This window comes from Oryctolagus cuniculus, chromosome 3, assembly GCF_051225735.1.
Source record: "Oryctolagus cuniculus isolate XC-2025 breed Fujian yellow rabbit chromosome 3, ASM5122573v1, whole genome shotgun sequence".
Classification (NCBI taxonomy): Eukaryota; Metazoa; Chordata; class Mammalia; order Lagomorpha; family Leporidae; genus Oryctolagus; species Oryctolagus cuniculus.
The window spans coordinates 95,106,479-95,125,980 of NC_142869.1; the positions used below are offsets into that span (position 1 = coordinate 95,106,479).

The 19,502-nt window shown below is 37.2% G+C and overlaps 1 pseudogene; it reads right to left on the reverse strand.

Moving 5' to 3' along the window:
• Window positions 1–5,688: 5,688 nt before the first annotated feature.
• Window positions 5,689–19,502, reverse strand: part of LOC100346447 (complement component 1 Q subcomponent-binding protein, mitochondrial pseudogene) — a 62,042-nt pseudogene continuing 48,228 nt past the window's right edge.

Sequence of the window (19,502 nt, forward strand, 5' to 3'; positions counted from 1 at the left end):
AATGACAGATATTTTATACTGCCAATATAAACCACAATCTTTGAGGCTGGTAATAAACTCCAGTCCTAGTCTCAGCTACCGTATTCTTTAAAGCTCTTAGCTGCTTTTCAAACGTTGGCATAGTTGTCAATCATTCTGTATCATACTTATAGTTTGTGTGAGGAAGCCATTTGTTAAATTGCAGCCTCCTAGACTCAAAGAACATTTACCAAATGCTTTCAGATAAAATGCCATCTTATTCTGTAAAACACCGAGAAACTTGCAAGCGGAAGAAATACCTAAGGGAAACAACGAACTGCAGAACAAAAAGTGATATAACACATTTCTCTTTATTGAACTTTTTATAAGAACTGAAAATAGCACTTAATTCCTCTTTTTCTGATATGTGTTTGCGTTATTCATTTGACTGAGTAACAGTCTTTGATGGGCAAAGCAAATGCTCTACACTGGTGATCTCAAGATAATTAAGGAGTGGTGACCCTACAGTGGTGACTCATGGTGGTGACCTACAGAGTTGAAGCAGAAATCTCTGTGGGTTGTCCTAATGTTACAGGATCCTTTCTATTCCTTTAGATAGACCCTACTCTTTTTTTTAAATTTATTTGACAGGCAGAGTTATAGACAGTGAGAGAGAGAGAGACATAGAGAAAGGTCTTCCTTCCATTGGTTCACTCCCCAATTGGCCACGACGGTCGGCACTGCACCGATCCGAAGGCAGGAGCTAGGTGCTTTTTCCTGGTCTCCCATGTGGGTGCAGGGGCCCAAGCACTTGGGCCATCTTCCACAGCCCTCCCAGGCCATAGCAGAGAGCTGGTATGGAAGAGGAGCAACTGGAACTAGAACACAGCACCCATATGGGATGCTGGCGCTGCAAGCAGAGGATTAACCAAGTGAGCCACGGTGCCAGTCCCTGACCCTACTCTTTTCTAAGGCCAGATTGTCTTTCAAATTACAGACAAATGAATAGCTAAGTAGGGGGAAGGTCAATGAATACTCTTTACTTCCCCTAACACTTCTACTAGTATCCTGCTCCAACAACTGCCTGGTAGGTGGCCCCAACACTCCCACAATATTTCATAAATCCCATGTGTGCTTACTCTTTCCATCCTGTTACTCTAGTCAAATATGCAGAAGTAACTGACTGAAGTTTCTCTGTGAAGTGCCAAATCTGGTGTCTATCATTGCCACCTTTCTTTTAACCTGCATAATCTGTTAGTTCTTCCCAATGAGGGGGTACCATACATGCATTAGTAGTGTGAAAACTGTCTAGCAGTCCATAATATATTATGTGGGCTTATATATAGTATTATGTCAGATGATTTACTCCTGTCATTTTAAAATGTATGCTTGCAGTAGGTGAAACAATATATTACAAGTTAATCACTTCTGTGCTGATGTGGAAATGGCAAATTATCTTGGAGCAGAGTTCTGTGTTTATGGGAGGATTTATTTGAGTGATTCTTGTTAGTTAAGCAGTTTATAGACATGCAAGTCCCATTGTCATGAGAAATCTTAAAGTGGAAACACTTGGTCCCAGGCCTCTTCAATTTCAGAGATAGCAATTAAGGAGAAGTATAGTTAGAAATGATGCTGTTGCTGGGAGAGATGGGTGTGAGATTCCAAACTCTTACACCTATATTGGAAGTCAAGAAATCCCCAGTGAGGTGGACAAAGGTGACTCAGTCCAAGACTATCTGGTGAAAAGGAGTTGAAAGTCCTGGATAAGATCTCACTATGGGAGAAACGACTGGCAATGTAGTTTCAATATGGATCCAAGGTAATTTAATGAGATTAGAGCTATCACAGCTCAAGTCTGAGACAGGATGTACCTGAGCATACCTATCTTGTGAGTAAGAATGATTGAATGTGCTAGATTTCTTTTTTAAAGAACTATGGCTGTGCTGACAGAAAACAGAGCATCAAGGGCATCATTGCACATCACATAAACAGTCCTCATATACTGTGTCACCATTCAATAGCACCCAGAATATGGCACTGGTTGTGAATGGATAGGATCTTCCACTTCTCTCTCTACCTGATGTTTAGAGGAATTTGATGCCTTTTCCCCAAGTAATCCCATGACATTATATAATAGAATTCAAAGGCATTTTGCTGATAGAAGCCAATGGAAATTTGATGGCTAAATTTCAAACAAAAAGAATTATTACTGCATATGTATCCCAATCTTATAAAGTGGGTCATACTCCTTGAATATGTATATTACCATGATTCTCAATATTCAATATTATTTAAACACATAACTGAATGTGGTATTCTTTTGACATTTTGTATTTTTTTAATTGTCAGATACCATGTGGGTGTTTGGCAGTTTTTCAGTTTCAAAAAGGAATTCTCACAAGAAGTCACTGAATTAAGAAGAAAAACAAATGATTTTGGACTTCATATGAATTTTCCCCATTGTTGTTACTGATCAAAACTCTTCACAAACACACCCCCACAAAAGCTGTGCTTTAACCAGGGGCAGTCATTAAGTAAAGTTCTGGGCTGCATTTTCCCCCTATGTGAAGCAATCAGAGGGAAGTTTCTAGTATTTAGAGCCCTTAAGAGAGTAGAAAGAGGTGACTAGTAGCTAGCGGCTTAGGTTTCTAGGGCATTTATAACCAAATACCAGACTGGGCAGTTTAAGCAAAAGAAAATTATTTTTACAAAGTTCTGGAGGCTAGAAGTACATCAAGAGATAGACAGGTTTGGTTTCTTCCGAGGCCTCTCAATGTTGGCTTGTTGATAGCTACCTTTTTGCTATGTCCTCACATGGTCATCCCTTTGTTCAGATTGTCTGTGTCCTTCTACCCTTTTCTGGTAAGGACACCAGTCATAGGGCCCACCAATATGACCTCATTTTGCTTCAACCATCTTCTGTACAGGCACTATGTCCAAATCCAGTCACATTTGGAGGTTCTGAGGGTTAGGACTTATCTATGTGAATTTTGAGTACACACATTTCAGCTCATAACACCAAATGAGACTGAGAAGGAATTCATAGTGATGACTGCAGCAATATCTCAGAATCTGTAATTTTTTCTCCTCTTGATGCCATTTTCTGAACTCCTTATAGCCTTTAAATCCTTGAAATTCTAACCTTGCTGTGCGGGGGCAAGGTTAGTCTGCGTCTATTTGAAGGTGAAGGAAGAAGGAGAAGATTTTAGACATAGAGAAGCCATTGACTCAGGCATCCTGAGTTTGAACTGGAACCCAATTTTAATGTAGAAACAATTCTCTATGTCATATCAGTTGCTTTTAGGTGATTATTTTTATGTTTCAGATACATTGGTTTAAATGGCTTTTTTGGGATAGCTGAATATTTGCCACAATAACAAGTAAATAATTTTATTATGAACTTGAAAAGTAGTTGTTAATGATAGCCTAGTCACAACTGAATTCTGTCTGTACCCTCTTAATTTTTCCCTCAGAGTCTATCATAGCTCTTCTGAAATAAGATTCATTACTTCTTTGGTACACAGAGTTTTTATATGAACTAAAACATCAGGCTTACTCAGGCTATATCTAAATGTCTGTTGATGATGGTCAAGTCACACTGAAAACAAGGCTGAGTCCATTTAAAGCAAAATTCTGATAGTCATGATCATTGTCAACCAGATTGATTGGAAACACAATCAACATATTGCTTGAATTCCTGCAGAACTACTTAGAAGAACTTGATTACACTTTTTCCCTTAACAGAAACATCTGGTGTCAACAATGTAGATGGCTGAAGTTGTATTTGGTTGACAATTGTTGGTCTTACAATTCTTCTGCTAATTACACTGAAAACACCCCATCTAGGTAGACACAGGTAACTGAGAGGAGAGCAATGCTCATCTCTTCCACTTGTAGGCATCGTACTCCAAAAGAAGCAGGAACACTGTGAAAGCCATGCTGCCGTACTGAATTGAGTCAGGTTTTGTTTTTCTGAATTGTCAGTTGAATCCTCCCATGAGTTAACCATTTCTATGAAGACTTTGTGGAATTATAATGAAGAAGATCATTGTTTGTCATTTAAGTGAAAATAAGCAAAAAAAAAAAAAAAAGAGAGAGAGAGAGAGAGAAAAGAGAAAAGAGAAGAAAAGAGAAAACCTGAAATAAGGGCTAGGCTAATCTTAATGAAGAATTATATATATATATATATATATTATATATATATATTCAGAAGACAGAATGACAGAAAAGATGGAGAAGGAGGAGAAGAAGAAGCCGAAAAAAAGAAGGAGGAGGTGGAGGAAGAAGGGAGAGAGAGAGAGAGCAAGCGAGCAAGCCTGTATTCAGTGGTTCACTCCCCAGATTGCCACAAGAGTCAGGCCTGAGCCAGGATGAAGCCAGTGTCCAGCAACCCCATCCTGGGTTCCCACATGAATGGCTGGATTCCAAGTATTTGGGTCACCATTTGCTCTCTTCCCATGCATGTTAGCAGTGAGGTGGATTGGAAGCAGAGTAGCTGGGATTTGAACTAGCACTCAGATAAAAGATGCTGGCATTGCAAGTGTGGTTTAACCAGCTGTTACCCCAGTGTCAGCTGTTAATGAATATTTTTTTAAATCTACTGAATGCCGTTTATTTAATTGTTTTTGCAAGTGTATTCTACTTATATGAAATTTCTTGGAAACACTTATTTTAGGAGAATTTAAATAATTCCCAGTGTGGAGTAAGAGCCTAAGTTATTAAAATCTAAAACATCCTGCCTTCTGGATCTTTTACAGATCTCTCCAAACAGAATTGGTACAATTTAATTATTGGCTAGACACAATCTTCTAGGTATTTTGTGTACATTATTTATCTTAATTCTTACAGTTCTCTACATGGAAGATTCTGAATTCCATTTTCATATAAGAAGACATATTAACAGGATCAGAAGAGTTAAACAACTTCCTATGGTCACAGAGCTAATGCAGGGAAGCCAGAATTTGAATGCAGCATCTCTGGTCCCAAAGTTTGTGCTTTTAATTGTGTCCTTAACTATTAAAACTTAATATCAAAGCTTGCCTGCAAAATGTCTCCCTCCATGTTTCAATTTAACTCTTCTCAGTCTGACTACTTAATAAATAGGTAATAGGATGCCTTTGCCCTCCTTTGCCTACTTTTCCCATATTATTTGGCTCCTGTTCTGTGTATTCATTAGTTATTGTTTCATACATTCCTATTTTGAAAGGGAAAACTCAGCAAAATATAAGGATTATTAGTACCTGTTGAAAACCCAATGGATTCATTAGTACCTTCATTTGATATATATGCTTGCTCATCAGAACCATTTATGATAGCTAATTTGCCTTCTTCTTAAATACAAACATCCAATCCCGTAAGTAGCTATTCCTTTTCTGTTGTTTAAAAATATATATACTATAATTTATCCAATTAGATATTTCATAGAAAAAATATCCATATCTGTCTTCATTTTAAAATGTGACAAATGGATGTGTCTTAGATGTTTTTTCCATTTTTTTCTGTTAGTTTTCATGATGACATGACTGAGAATAGTGCCAGATTATTAAGTGGATTATAAGGAAGTGAGATTGGAGTTTAACCACAGGTCTGTTTAATCTGGATGTATATAAAAAACATGACCAAGGCATGGGAACTTCTATCTCAAATATACAGGATATCTGTTCAATGATATTTTTCACAGAAAGTCACATATCAATTAGCTGGAAGGCTTGAGAGATGGAGGAGTGCTTGTTAGTGGAATCTTCTGACAGCTTCAAAATACTCCATCCTGCCCTTTGCTTCAATCTGATGATGTAACCGTGAAGCTTTTTCAGTCTTTTCACTTAGGACTGATACTTTGTGGTACACCAGGCTCATTCTCTGAATACAAAAAAGAAAATTGAACTAAAAATGTCAGTAACATTGTGGTGCAGCAGATTAAGCTGCCATTTGTGACACCAGCGTCCCATATCAGAGTGCTGGTTTAAATCTTGTCTACTCCACTTTTGATCCAACTTGCTGCTAATGCTCTTGGTAAGGCAGGGGAAGGTGGACCAGGTTCTTGGGTCCCTGCCACCCATGTTGGAGATTCAGATGAAGTTCCTGGCTCCAGGCTTCAGCCTGGCTCAGACCTGGTTGTTGTGGCTATTTGGGAAGTAAACCAGCAGATGGAAGATTTTTTTCTCTCTCTCTCCCTCTCCCTCTCCCTCTGCCTCTCCCTCTCTATCTCCCTCTCCCTCTCTTACACACTACATTGAAAATAAATAAATAAATTTTTTTTCAACATATCAGTAGCATCAGTCCCTAACAGAATAATATAAACGGAACTCATAGCACCTAGTCTTTAATTTATCCCTTCCTTGGGAGTGCCTATTTCTCTCAGTTGAAGACAAACAGTCCACAGCAAAAGAATAAAGGTGATTACAATATTATAGTATTATTGAAGTTTTAGTAGTACATGATATTAATTTTGAATAAGCACAACATATGGAGTTATCCTTTCTTACTATATTTATTTATTTTTAATAGAAAATTGACCCCAGAAGCCTTAGATGCACCCAGAATATTTAAAATAACAGCAGTAACTAAGTGATATACTCTCCTGGGGCAGCCAATTTGTGCAGCACTTAAGATGCCACTTGGGACACTTGCATCCTGTGATGGAGTGTTGGGTTCAAGTTCCAGTTCTGTTTCCAATTCCACCTTCCTGCCAACACACACCCTGGGAGGTGGGAGTGATTGCTCAAGTAATTGGGACCCTACCACCAACATGGGAAACCCAGATTGAATTTCTGTATACTGGCTTCAATCTGGCCTAGCTCCAGCTGTTACGGGTTATTTGGGAAATGAACCTACAGATAGAAGAGTTCATCTCTTCCCCCTCCCCCTTTCAAATAAAACATAGGCAAATATTTAAAAATAATAGTATACTTTACTCATTAAGCCCTCCATGACTAATTTCTGCCATCACCTGTAGAACACGTTTTATTGATAAAGAGTTGGGGGAAATAAAAACCTTCAATTTTTCTGTAATTTGAAATGTTAAGGCAAACCATTAGTTGCTAGAAAATATAGAATCCTCCAAGCAAGTTTTAAGACCTTTTCTCAAAGTATTTGTGAGATTCATCTAACTGGAAGGAGTTCTGAACGGTTGTTGAAAACATTGCCTTGAGATCTTTTCCTAGCTACGTAGTTTTCAAAAGGAATTTAACCTCTCCAAATTCATTCTCCATCTGTAAAATGCGAATAATGATACCTATCACAAAATTGTAACATAGAACAGAACATAATCCCACTTTAGCACCCTTTTATTATAAAATGTTGGGTTATGAACTAATGAGGGGACAGGACAACAAATGCACAACAGTGCAGGCTTTGGTACATCAGGCAGAAAGACCTGATTTTGTTTACCTGGAGAGAGTGCATCTGTCTCTCAGAACAGTATTTACCTGGCTAGAATCCATATATTTTGTAAATAAGGAAAGATGATGAATTGACTTAAATTGAGAAAACCATCACTACAGCAGGTAAACCGGCTGTCCACTTTCACCTTGAAGTACAAGCCTTATAGGGATTTGAGTCATAATTAACCATAGTGATGGTTAATTTCTGGGACAGGAATATTGCAGAATAATTACAGATTATAGTACGATCCTTTGTACTTATCTCCATGTTAAGGGTGGCTTTGTTGGTGGGGCTGAGCAGACTGAAGTTTCTGGTTCTCTTCTCCATGGAAGAGTTTGTTAAATGGAGTCTTCCAATATTTTATGTGACTCACCAATCTCATAATCAATGGTTGTCTCTCCTCTTTACAGCTGACACTTTATTATTTAACTTTAAAAAGCTCAATTATTCAAGTTGTCATTGCATCTTCAAATTCAGGGACACATGTCTTATTATTTTGCATGTCTGCCTAGTTTCATTATAAATTAATTTCAAAAATTAGCCTTCCAAAGTTATATGACTTTGTTCTTCCAAATCTTTGGATCCGTTTATAAAAATACAAACTGCACACTATTATTATAAAAGCCAATTTACATAATGCAACTGAAAGCATATAGTGTAGCTTCTAGCACCTTTCAGACATTTATTAAACTATGTTTGTCCCTTGACTATGAGCATATGCTCTGAAATACCTTGTCACTTTATTATATACTTTTGTTGGTTATGAGCATCAGAGCATGCTAGATTTTCTGGATCATTTCATCCCAATTGCAAACAATTGTTCTCATTTTCAAATAGTCATTCCTATTTCCTGATAAGCCAACAAGCTATCCTAAGAACTATTTTTTTGGCATCTAAACTAAATCTTCACAATGTTCTTACACCTCTGACCCAAAAAACATTTTTATACTTTAATACCTGATTTTTAGCTATAGAAAACAACCATTAGGACTCAAAGTATATATAAAATAACTCTTCATTGTAAAATTGAAAGTGATATTTGTCATAATGTCACTTTATGACTGCATTATAGTTAGATATAGATACATAAGGATGGAAAGTGGTACTTACTAGTTTTCCACTTAGTATTACAGTTTGTTGTCATTGTAGATGTTTTGTTTTTCCTATTATTGTCTAGGTTCCATAAGGAAAGGAGCCATCTCTTACTCAGCTTTGTGTTCTACAGGTTCTTGGTAAAATGTATTAAAAATAAGAAACTATCCAAAAGAATAGCCAGGGTCTAACATTAAGGAGTAAACTTGATTTCAGAATGCTGCTTCTTTTCATAATGTATTTTTAAAAAACATCATATAAATCAATGTATTAGTAACAAAGATTCTATTCTATATGTATTTCCCCAACTATTCTTCAACTATATTTCTGATAAACATCTACTAGTGGATTAGTAAAGCAAGCTAACTAAAATCCCAGAAACACCTGCTGACTCTTTGTTAGTCAAGTTAATTTTGATAGTTTCTGGGACATTGGATAAATGTTTCTTAGGCCCTTTGTAATTAATTAGGGTCCTTGTTTCAGATTCAGGGTAAAGAGTAGGATCCCTAAGGTCTCTTGAATTCTAGTCAGACTTGAAAACAGTCTCCAAAGAATAAAGCACAAACTTTTTTATCATAAACATTTATACCTACTTTTATCCTTAGCCCTAAGTAATCACATTATCATTAAACCTCTGTATTGCAATGTTTCCCTAGTGAATGAACCCATCTAAAGAGTTTTCTTATGTTCTGAATGACCACTTTCACTGATGAAGAATGCATCCCAATAGAAGCTTTGAGGAGCTCAGATTTGTCCCTCTATACTCTTCACACCATGGTTTCTACTCTGAAGTCATTCAAGTGTAACAAACATTGTCCATTTAAAAAAAAAATATTGTATGGCTTGCTACAGTAAGGATGGCAGTATGCCAAGTGATAACTGTTTTCCTGGTCTCTGAAGTTTCATCAAATACCATCACCCCACTTAGTTCCTTTTCATATCTGATAACATAAAATGGCATTTTCTTGTGTTACACAATTTTTAGGTCAGTGACATTCATGACATTCCGTTTCCTAATTAGTGTTCTGTTGCAGTTGTGTCAAGAATATAGATGTGTTCCCTTGGTATTTTATTGATACTTAGCAAAGATCTTCCTAAGATCTTTAAAACATCCCAGCTTTCTCCTTTATCTTCTTGTTTTTGAATTTCCATTAGATTATTTTTGATAAAAAATGTAGCTTTACTAAAAGTCTGATCTATCCACATAGCAATTGATGAGAAGGGGACTTTGGAAGCTTTAAAACATTTCCCCAAATGCTTTGAAGCCACTCCATCAGAGCTGGAGTTCAATTTCTTTTCTGTCAAATATAAACAGAATACAGTGATAGTGCTTTTCTGTGAATTCTGAGATGGGATCCAAAATCTAGTGCCACTTCAACCTCTCCTCTCTTGGGGTTCTTACTCTTTGGAATCCTGACACCATACTGTGAGGAAGACATCTCTGGCCACATGGAGAAGTGTTAGATAGGTGTACTGAGATAAAGCTTCTTGTGCAGGTCCTGGCAGCAGCCAGTAGCACTACCAGACATATGAGAAAGCCTTTGAGAGGGCTCCTGCCCTAAGCACTAGCTGACTGGAACCTTAGGAAGGACTCTCAGCGAGAACTGAAGAGCTGATACCAGTCAATGCTTAGAACCCTGAGGGATGACACTGACAGCTGATTGTTGCTTTGATATGATGTTAACCTTGTAGTGGGTTTCCATGTATTGTGTAGAACCAGAAAATATCCTAGAGTCACATAGAGACATGACAAAACAAAAGCTAAAGGATGGGGAATAAATCACGGGCTAAGACATGAGCAATATCTAGTTTGTTAGCAAAGTTTAAAGAGCCTTGAAATTGTCACTGAAAACTTAAAAAAAAAAAAAAAAGAAGAAGAAGAAGTTGGATGGGGTGTAGCAGGTAAAGCTGCAGCCTGTGAAGCTGGCATTCCATTTGTGCACAGGTATAGACCCCAGCTGCTCCATTTCCAACCCAGCTCCCCTCTAGTGTCCCTGGGAAGGCAGTGGATGATGGTTCAAGTACTTGGGCCACTGTCACCCACATGGAACACCCAGATGGAGTTCTAGGCTCCTATCTTTCGCCTGGACCAGCCTGGGCTGTCACAGCCATTTGTCAAGTGAACCCGTGGATGGAAGATCTCTCTCTCTCTCTCTCTCTCTCTCTACCTCGCCTCCTCTCTGCATCATTTTGCCTTTCAAATAAATGAATAGTTTTTTTTTTTAAAGAAACTGAAGAAATGTCTGATTTTTCCCTTTAAAGGCAAATAGAATACAGTGAATGTAATGTTCCATAAATTCTGAGACAAAGTCCAAAAAATCAGTGCCACTGCAGGCTGGTTTTCTTTTTGATATTTATTCTTCCAACTCTTGTTTCAGAAATTGAAAGGAATCACTTGCTAAGCAGTGGTGAGGAGTTTAGCAACACTATCGCTTCTTGTAATGTGAAAAATAAATATACCTAAAGAATCAAATGTTCTGCCAAAGGAGATTTCTATACAGAGTGCTAAACATTCCACTTGATTTCTTCTAGCTTCCTGTAATGCAGTGAGTGGGGGCAGAAATTTGGCCTTACGGTTAAGACATAGGTCATGATGCCTGTTTTATATTGGAGTGCATGGGTTCAAGTCTTGACTACACTCCAAATTCCAGCTTCCTGCTGATGTGATAGTTGAGTCCCTGCCATTCATGTGGGAGACCTGGATGGAGTCTGCAGTTTTCAGGTTCCCACTTCAGCCCCACCTGTTGTTGTAGGCATCAGGGAATGAACCAGTGGGTGAATATTCTCTCTCTCTCTCCCCCCCCCATCTCAAATAAACAAATAAATGAAATATTTTTAAATGAGAGAAGAACTACAGAAATAAGAGCTTAAAATAAACTGTTAAATACAAAGAATCCAGGACTTAGGTTCAGAAATAAAACAGTTTCTTATTCCCAATCTCTCCAGATGGTAAACTATTTTCAAATTAGGAAATAGCTTTCAGGCAAAGATCAAATCCAGGGCACCGTCAGGGAAACATGGTCCAAAAATGATTTTAAAAACACTTTAAAAGACTTCAGAAAGATTTAAGACAGCTCTTCATATACGTTGCACACAAATAAAAGGGCTGGGCTATCAAAGGATCTTAAGAGCATGAGTCACACTTTCTCTACTAAAAATTAGGGATTTTTAAAAAAAATTAGGGCATTATCTCAAAAAATTTACTGGGAGCTAAATGTATTGAAAAGTTATCTCAGTACTATTTGCAAGAATGACTTGTTTAAAGGAGTAAATTGTAACAAAGACTTATGAAAAATCCATAAAAAATTTATGATAATGGTACAAGCAGAAGCAGTGCCAGGTTGGAGTAAGAGGGAAAGTAATGGTATGACATGAACAGAGTATCCCAAACTTGAATGAAAATAGAAATACACAGAGAAGAGTATTCAACTGGATTCAATCTTGGCAAAAGGAAAGACAATTCAGATAGTAGAACCTAGACCCACAGAATGGAGCCAAGAATCATAGAGAATTCTGTCAAGGCACTAAGTCTGAGACCCAATCAAGGAATTGGGAGTGTGTGCTTGACAATATTTCAAAATTATTGTGGCCTTTGGCGATTGTGTATCTCCCACATTTCTGTTCCTTTCTTTCCTTTTTTCTCTGTTTACAATGGCAAGCATCTTGCGTCTCTCCTATCACTATACTTTGGATGTATGGAAGGCAAACAAAGTATAGTCAGGATGCTACACTTGAGAAATCATATCCCAGGTCACCATCACCTGGACCCAGTTTGGATAACATTTTGAACCAAAGATCTAACAGGTAAGATTTTATGAAGTGTGCATGTGGGAATAATGTAAATAATTTGGGTCCCAAGGTGGGAAGACAATCCTTCCATCAAAATGTGTAATCTAATTTCTTGTACTTAGATATGGATACATTTAGTGACAAAGAGAATGTGGTATGGGTTAGCAGCATGACTTTCCTTTGTCCCAAATACTTCCTAAGACTCTTAGTTTTGGAATCCAGCTGCCATGCTGTGAAAAAATAGGTGTTTTGTAGAAGTCAGCTGCAGGTGTTCCAGCCGCTCACCGCAGTTCAGGTCACAGCCACCAATGCATATATGTGAGGAAGCACTCCAGATGACTCCAGGTAGTTACCATCTTGAGAGCCACAAAAAAGAAATGTATAGCTGAGTGCAATCAATCTCCATAATTGTAAGAGATGAAAATTGCACATGTTTTTTTTTGTTGTTGTTTTATGTTGTTGACTTGTGGGAAACATTTTTATTGCTATAGGTAATTGAATAGGAGCTGATATATATGAAGTGACTAAGAGAAATCTCAACATATAGGATGTTTTTTTTAAAAAGGGTACAGAGATGAGGGTAATAGTAGGTAATTATACTTTTTTTGCTATTTAAAGTGTGTAAATTGAGATTTTCCTTTTGCTTCAGAACTGGTGACTAAGATTAAAGCTGAGAAAAAAGGACTTTCATGAGTCTTTATTCAGAATATAGCTGAAAACAGGATTCTTCTCACCTCAGAGCTTATCTAATAGCAGCTGAGTAGCATAGCAGAGTGATTTCATTGATAGTTGGGAGGATTGGGGTAGGTATATAGACAATTACCTAAGATCTGCATCATTAGGTTAGAAATGAAATAATGGACTTTCATCCTTCTTTTCATGGGAGGAAAGAACAAGGTCTCTTCTCAAATCCCTTTTTGATTCCACATTAGGTGGGCTTTTTTAAAGATATCTGCTGATAAACACCGAGAGGTCAAAATAAGGGATGATTGGCAGGTTTTCATAAATTGAGCAATCTTCTTATGCAATGGAGTTTCTGGCCTGCATTTTTATTTTATTTGGAAAAACAGTTTTGGAGAGATGCAGAAGATTGGGGGGGGGGGGATGGACGAAAGTTAGTCAGCTTCCTAGTGTTTATCCTGGCAAGGGAGTGTGAATAGCCTATGTAGACAAAGGGCACGTGGAACATTGAGCCATCCTGCTGCTGATCCATCACTGAAGTCCAGAACTCCAGTAGTGAGAAAATAGGAGAAACACTGTGCAGTTGGTAAAGGAAATGTAGAAGAAATTAGACTGACACCAAATCCACATTGTGAAAGTAGAGATGAAATAGCTGACACTCCTGCTTGTAGAATGTGTACCCACATACACATGCAAATTTTTAAAAATGTACCCACAAAAGAACCACAGATAAATGAATCTGCAATACAGAGGACTGATAATAAAGCCAGAGAAAGTAAAGTAACCAAAAAATTGACATCTGGTTGTTTACAGAAAATCATTGTTGATGCCTGACCTGAAAATACTGATACACTGTGTTAATGCTAGTGAAAAAAAAAAGCCAGAATAGCTATATCAATACCAGACAAAATAGATTGCAAAGAATAATAATATTTTCAGGGATAAGGAGAATCATTAATGATGATAAATTGGTCAATTTATCAGGATAATATAGGAGTCTCAACTGTTTAACTATCTAATAACTGAAAATATCTGAATAATTTTTTGTAGAACTACAAAGAAATAAATAAATCTACAGTTACTGTTGGAGACAAATTTTTTCTCTCTCTATTTGATAGAAAGTACATTCAGAAAATGTGTGAATATATTCAAACTGAACAGCACTATCAACCAACTTAATCTAATTGACATTTATAGAACACACCCACCAACATCAGCAGAACACACATCTTTTTCAGGTACACATATAGCATTTCTCAAGATAAATCATATTTGGAACTGTAAGACAAATCTTAGTAAATGTAAAGCAACTTTTAAGTTGTGTAAAATGAGCTCTCTGGTCACATTAGAATCACATTATGAATCAACAACAGGATATTTGAAATATCTCCCAAGTATTTATAAAGAAATAAGGCACTTCTAAATATCCTACAGAATTAAGAACAAGTTAAAAACTCTTTTTCCCTAATTGAAAATGAAAATGTATCAAAATATTGATACAGCTCAAATGGTTTATAGAGGTAACTTTTCTAACGACATGAACACCAATGGTATGAGAAAACAAGGAAGGTATTTTACTTTGGAAAATAGCCAAAATATTTGAACAGACACTTTACCAAGGAATGTATACAGATGGCAAATAAAAACATGGAAATGTGCTCAACACCACTTGTCATTAGAGAATGCAAATTAATCTCCACCAAGTTAACATTAGAATGGCTAAAATTTCAAAAAGGCATGATTGTGGAGCAATTGTAAATCTAATATACTACCTCTGATGTATAAAATGATACAATCACTTTGGGTAAAAAGTTAGCATTTGTTACATTTGCCACACAATCCAGCTCTTCTATTCCTAGGTACTACCCATGATAAATGGGAATGTATACTCAAACAAAGACTTGTTTGTAAATGTTCAGAGCATCTTTGTTTCTAATAGTCAAAAACTGCCAACAACCCAAATGCCCATAAGCAGATGAATGATGAGGCAGATTGTGGTATATTCACACCATGGGATATTTCTCAATGATAAAAATGAAAGACCTACCTTGTTAAATGGAATGCTGTGGGTAAATCTTATAGTAATCGCCCCAGGTGAAAGAAATCAAACACAAAAGAGTACATACTCTACAGTTCCATTCATACAAAATTCTAGATCACATAAAGTAATCTATAGTGAAAGAAAACACAGTAAATCGTTGCCAGTGAATTTGGGTGAGAGAAAGGAAGGATGATTTACAAAGGCATATGAATAAACCTGAGTGGGTGACGGATGACTTTTCATCTCGACTGAAGTTATAGCTTCATGAATGTAATGCTAAATCTTACCAACTGTAGATTTTAAACATGCAGATTATTGTACTTCATATATTTGTAATTTGAAATTATTAACCTTATCAAAAGGCAAAATGGAGAGAGGTAAAAGGAAACTTGGTGAAGATATCTTCTTCATACATACTTTACTATAGGCTTGTAAGTAGAATATATAATGTGTTCCTAAAAATACATAAGAAAAAATGCAGTCTGTCCATTTTGAAACGTTACAGATATTTAAATATGTGGTTTATTAAAAAGATAGTCAAGATTCTAATAAATGTAACAAGCTGCTCAGCCTTATTAATTATAAGTGAAATATGAGTTAAAACTTCAAGGATATGTCCATAGAGACAGCTAAAAATAAAATAATTGACAATACCCATTGTTGGCAACAATGTGGGACAATTGGAATGCTAATATAGTGTTATTTTATGTTTATTGTTATAATCACTTTGGAAAACTATTTCTCAATATCTACTAAAGCTAAACATGAATATACACTATGACCCAGTGATTTCAGGTCTAAGTATTAACCAACAGAAATGAATATTGATATCTACCTAAAGACATATAAATAATATTCATAGTTGTTCTATTCATCAGAGCACTAGTCTGTAAGTAATCAAATACCCAATAAACTTTAGGATATACTTATTATACAGTGATAAAAAAGAATGAACAATAGTTCATACAGAGTATGGGTAAGTTTCATAGACATGGTACTGAATAAAAGAGAAGGACTCAAAAATGTTCGCACTATATTATTCATTCAAATGAAACTTTTGAGAACTATTGATTAATGAAACTTTATGGGATTTACTTACATGACTGTACACAATGAACAAACATCATTAAACCATACATTTAGGGAATTTTTACCCTTTATTTTATGTTCATTATCTCATTTTTTAAAGATTTATTTGTTTAATTTGAAAGGCAGTTACAGAGAGGCTGAGGCAGAAAGAGATATAGAGAGGTCTTCCATCCACTGGTTCACTCCCCAGATGGCCGTAATGGCTGGAGTTGCACCAATCTGAAGTCAGGAACCAGGAGCTTCTTCCTGGTCTCCCATGTGGGTGCAGGGGCCCAAGGACTTGGGCCATCTTCCACTGATTTCCCAGGCCATAGCAGAGAGCTGGATTGGAAGTGGAGCAGCTGGGATTCAAACCGGCAGCCATATGGGATGCTGGCACTACAACCTGTGACTTTACCTGCTAGGCCCCTTTACAAAGCACCAGCCCCTCAATATCTCATTTTAAAAAGAAAAAAAAAAAAACTAATAGTGTAAATCTGCAAATGTAAATTTCTTTTTTTTTTTTTTTTTTGACAGGCAGAGTTATACAGTGAGAGAGAGAGAGACAAAGAGAAAGGTCTTCCTTCCGTTGGTTCACCCCCCGAAATGGCCACTATGGCTGGCGCACTGTGCCAGGAGCCAGGTGCCTCCCTCTGGTCTCCCATGCGGGTGCAGGGCCAAGCACTTGGGCCATCCTCCACTGCCTTCCCAGGCCACAACAGAGAGCTGGGCTGGAAGAGGAGCAACCGGGATAGAATCCGGCGCTGCAACCAGGACTAGAACCTGGGGTGCCGGCGCCGCAGGTGGAGGATTAGCCTAGTGAGCTGCAGCAACGGTCTGCAAATGTAAATTTCTAAAATAATGAATTTAAATACATACCTACATACGAAGACACACACAGATGACTCATAGATGTAGACAGATACATGTAAGTATATTAATAGAATATTTTGAAAGAATAAACAAGTAACTCATTACAGTATGAAATGTAAGCTATACTTGCTTTTTACGTTCATACTCTTTTGCAGTTTTTGAAATTTGCATGCTGAACATGTATTTCCTATTGTAAACAAAAAACAAAGGAGAGTGACAAGAAAGAAGTGAAATAGTACACCCCTACCCTGGAGTCTGGCTATTTTAATTAATCTTTTGTTTTAATGCCCTAGTGATTAACCTAGTTCAGAAACTATTCTTAAATCACCTAATATAACATGTAGAAAGTTGTATAGAATCTTCTGATCTTTGGAGTAGGTTTTTAATCCTAAACTTTCATGAATTTAGAAACACAATAAGGTTTACTAATAGAACTGTTCCTCAATGTATTCATAGTAACACTGGGAGTCCCTTCTTCCTCCTCCTGTGATGTTGAAAAGAGGTAAGTAGACTACAGCGTATTGGTCCCATCATCCAAGGAGAAGCTGCAGAAAGCCCATACCCCTGTTGTTCAGCTGTTGCAAGACAAATAGGGCCAACTTTTGTTGTTTACTCACAATTCTTTAAGCTTTCTTCACTTCTCGCAGAGGCATACTGTGGAACTTCATTTGGTTGAAAATTTTAAAAAGTGGTAAGAATCTCAAGACACAAGTAGGCATAAACATCTCTGTTAAAGGCAAATTTGGAGATCTGAAATCATTGATGGATGTTGGAAAATTGTAGTTCATTGGCTTTAAATACATTCTCCAGAGAAGTTTAGATCAAATTGGAGAAAAGCATGTGAGTTTCTTTGCATTGGCTCCAACTAAGAGAATCGCACGCCTGTATGGCCTTTCCAGGGATGTTAGGAGCCAATGTTGAAACTGTACTTTAAAGAGCACCAAAGTTAAAATTCACAAGCTAGGGAACAACTTGTTTTCACAGCAATGAGAGCTGGCATGGCAAACACTTCTCTGTGGTGACTTACATACTTATTCAGTGATTTAGACTGCTTCTCTGGCACAGGTCAAATGGCATATTAACATGGGATATAATCCTTTCTCACTCTGTAGGCAATGGCTCAGTGTGATATTGGCACCATATTAAGCTTCATTAACCCTACAACACGTTGCCTTCTTACTCTTGGCACTCTCCTGCAGGCTGCAGGCAGTAACCCATGAGTAATCTGATTACCTACAACCGACTGTAGCCACATGGAATGGAGGCTGACTACAGAGTGGAACACAATTACAGTCTTTTGAGATTCAATTAGAAAGCTGTTGGTTGAGCTTCGTTCAGAATTCTGAAACCAGCTCCAATAACCCTTGTGAACCACACGTCTCTTTAAGAGCCCATAGTAAATAATGAACTTAAAAGGCTTCACCTGTTTCTCATATGCCTTTGTACAATTTGTTCCCCTGAAGTGCATAATAAACCAGGTTTGCTGTTAGGAGCACCAATCACTGTTTTCACTGACTCTATTGGGATATATTTTTGCCTTTTCCAAAGGGCAAATGTTATTTATCTCCTCCACAGAATTGTGCTGAGATCAGGTTTCTTTGTGAATGGACATTAAAAACAAATGCCACTTAGCACAGAGTGGAACATTATCAAAGACTAATTGTCTTTTAAGTAAAACCTGAGGTTAAATAAAATTAAGCTACTCATTTATAAAACCAAAATCTAGACAAAAATGCTCTAGACTGGGTTGTAGCATTTGATGACATATCATAAACACTAATAATGGTAGGTGCATGCACCTGTAAGTTCTCATTATTTGTTTGTTGGTGGTCTGAATATCTAATTGCATATTTAAAGCAAAGTGGTTTTAAAATACATTTAGGAAAATAGTCACATTAGTAAGATGCCTCAAGTATATTAAAGTTTACCTGATAATCAGGTATTTGTTTAATATTTTTGTCCCTAAACTTTATTCATCTTTTTTTAAAGATTTATTTATTTGAAAGAATTACAGAGAGGCAGAGGGAGAGAGAGAGAGAGACAGTCTTCCATCTGCTGCTGGTTCATTCCCCAAGTGCCTGCAATGGCCGGAGCTAGGCTAATGCTTGGACAGGAGTTGGGAACTTCTTCTGGATCTCCCATGTAGGTGCAGGGGCCCAAGGACTTGGGCGATCTCCTACTGCTTTCCCAGGCCATAGCAGAGAGTGGAGATCTGAAGTGGAGCTGCTGGGACCAGAACCAGTGCCCATATGAGATGCCAGCACTTTACCCATCAGCCCACATCATCTTATTCATTTGTTGTGAGATTTGTTTCTTTTATTCTCTCCTGATAATTACAGAATGAATATGAGTTTTTGGAGACAGACTTTTACTTAAATTCTTGCTTTGTGACCTTGGAAGTTATTTAATATTATTGAACTTCAGTTTTTCTCTTTTGAAAAGGGGAATAAAAACCTTATGACATGCTCTCAGTCCTTGTACCAGGCTTTCTTTCCTTTTTTTGTTAGATTTATTTATTTGAAAGTCAGAGTTAGAGAGAGAGAGAGAGAGAGAGAGAGAGAGGGAGAGATCTTCCATCTGCTGATTCACTGCCAAATGGCCACAATGACCAGGACTG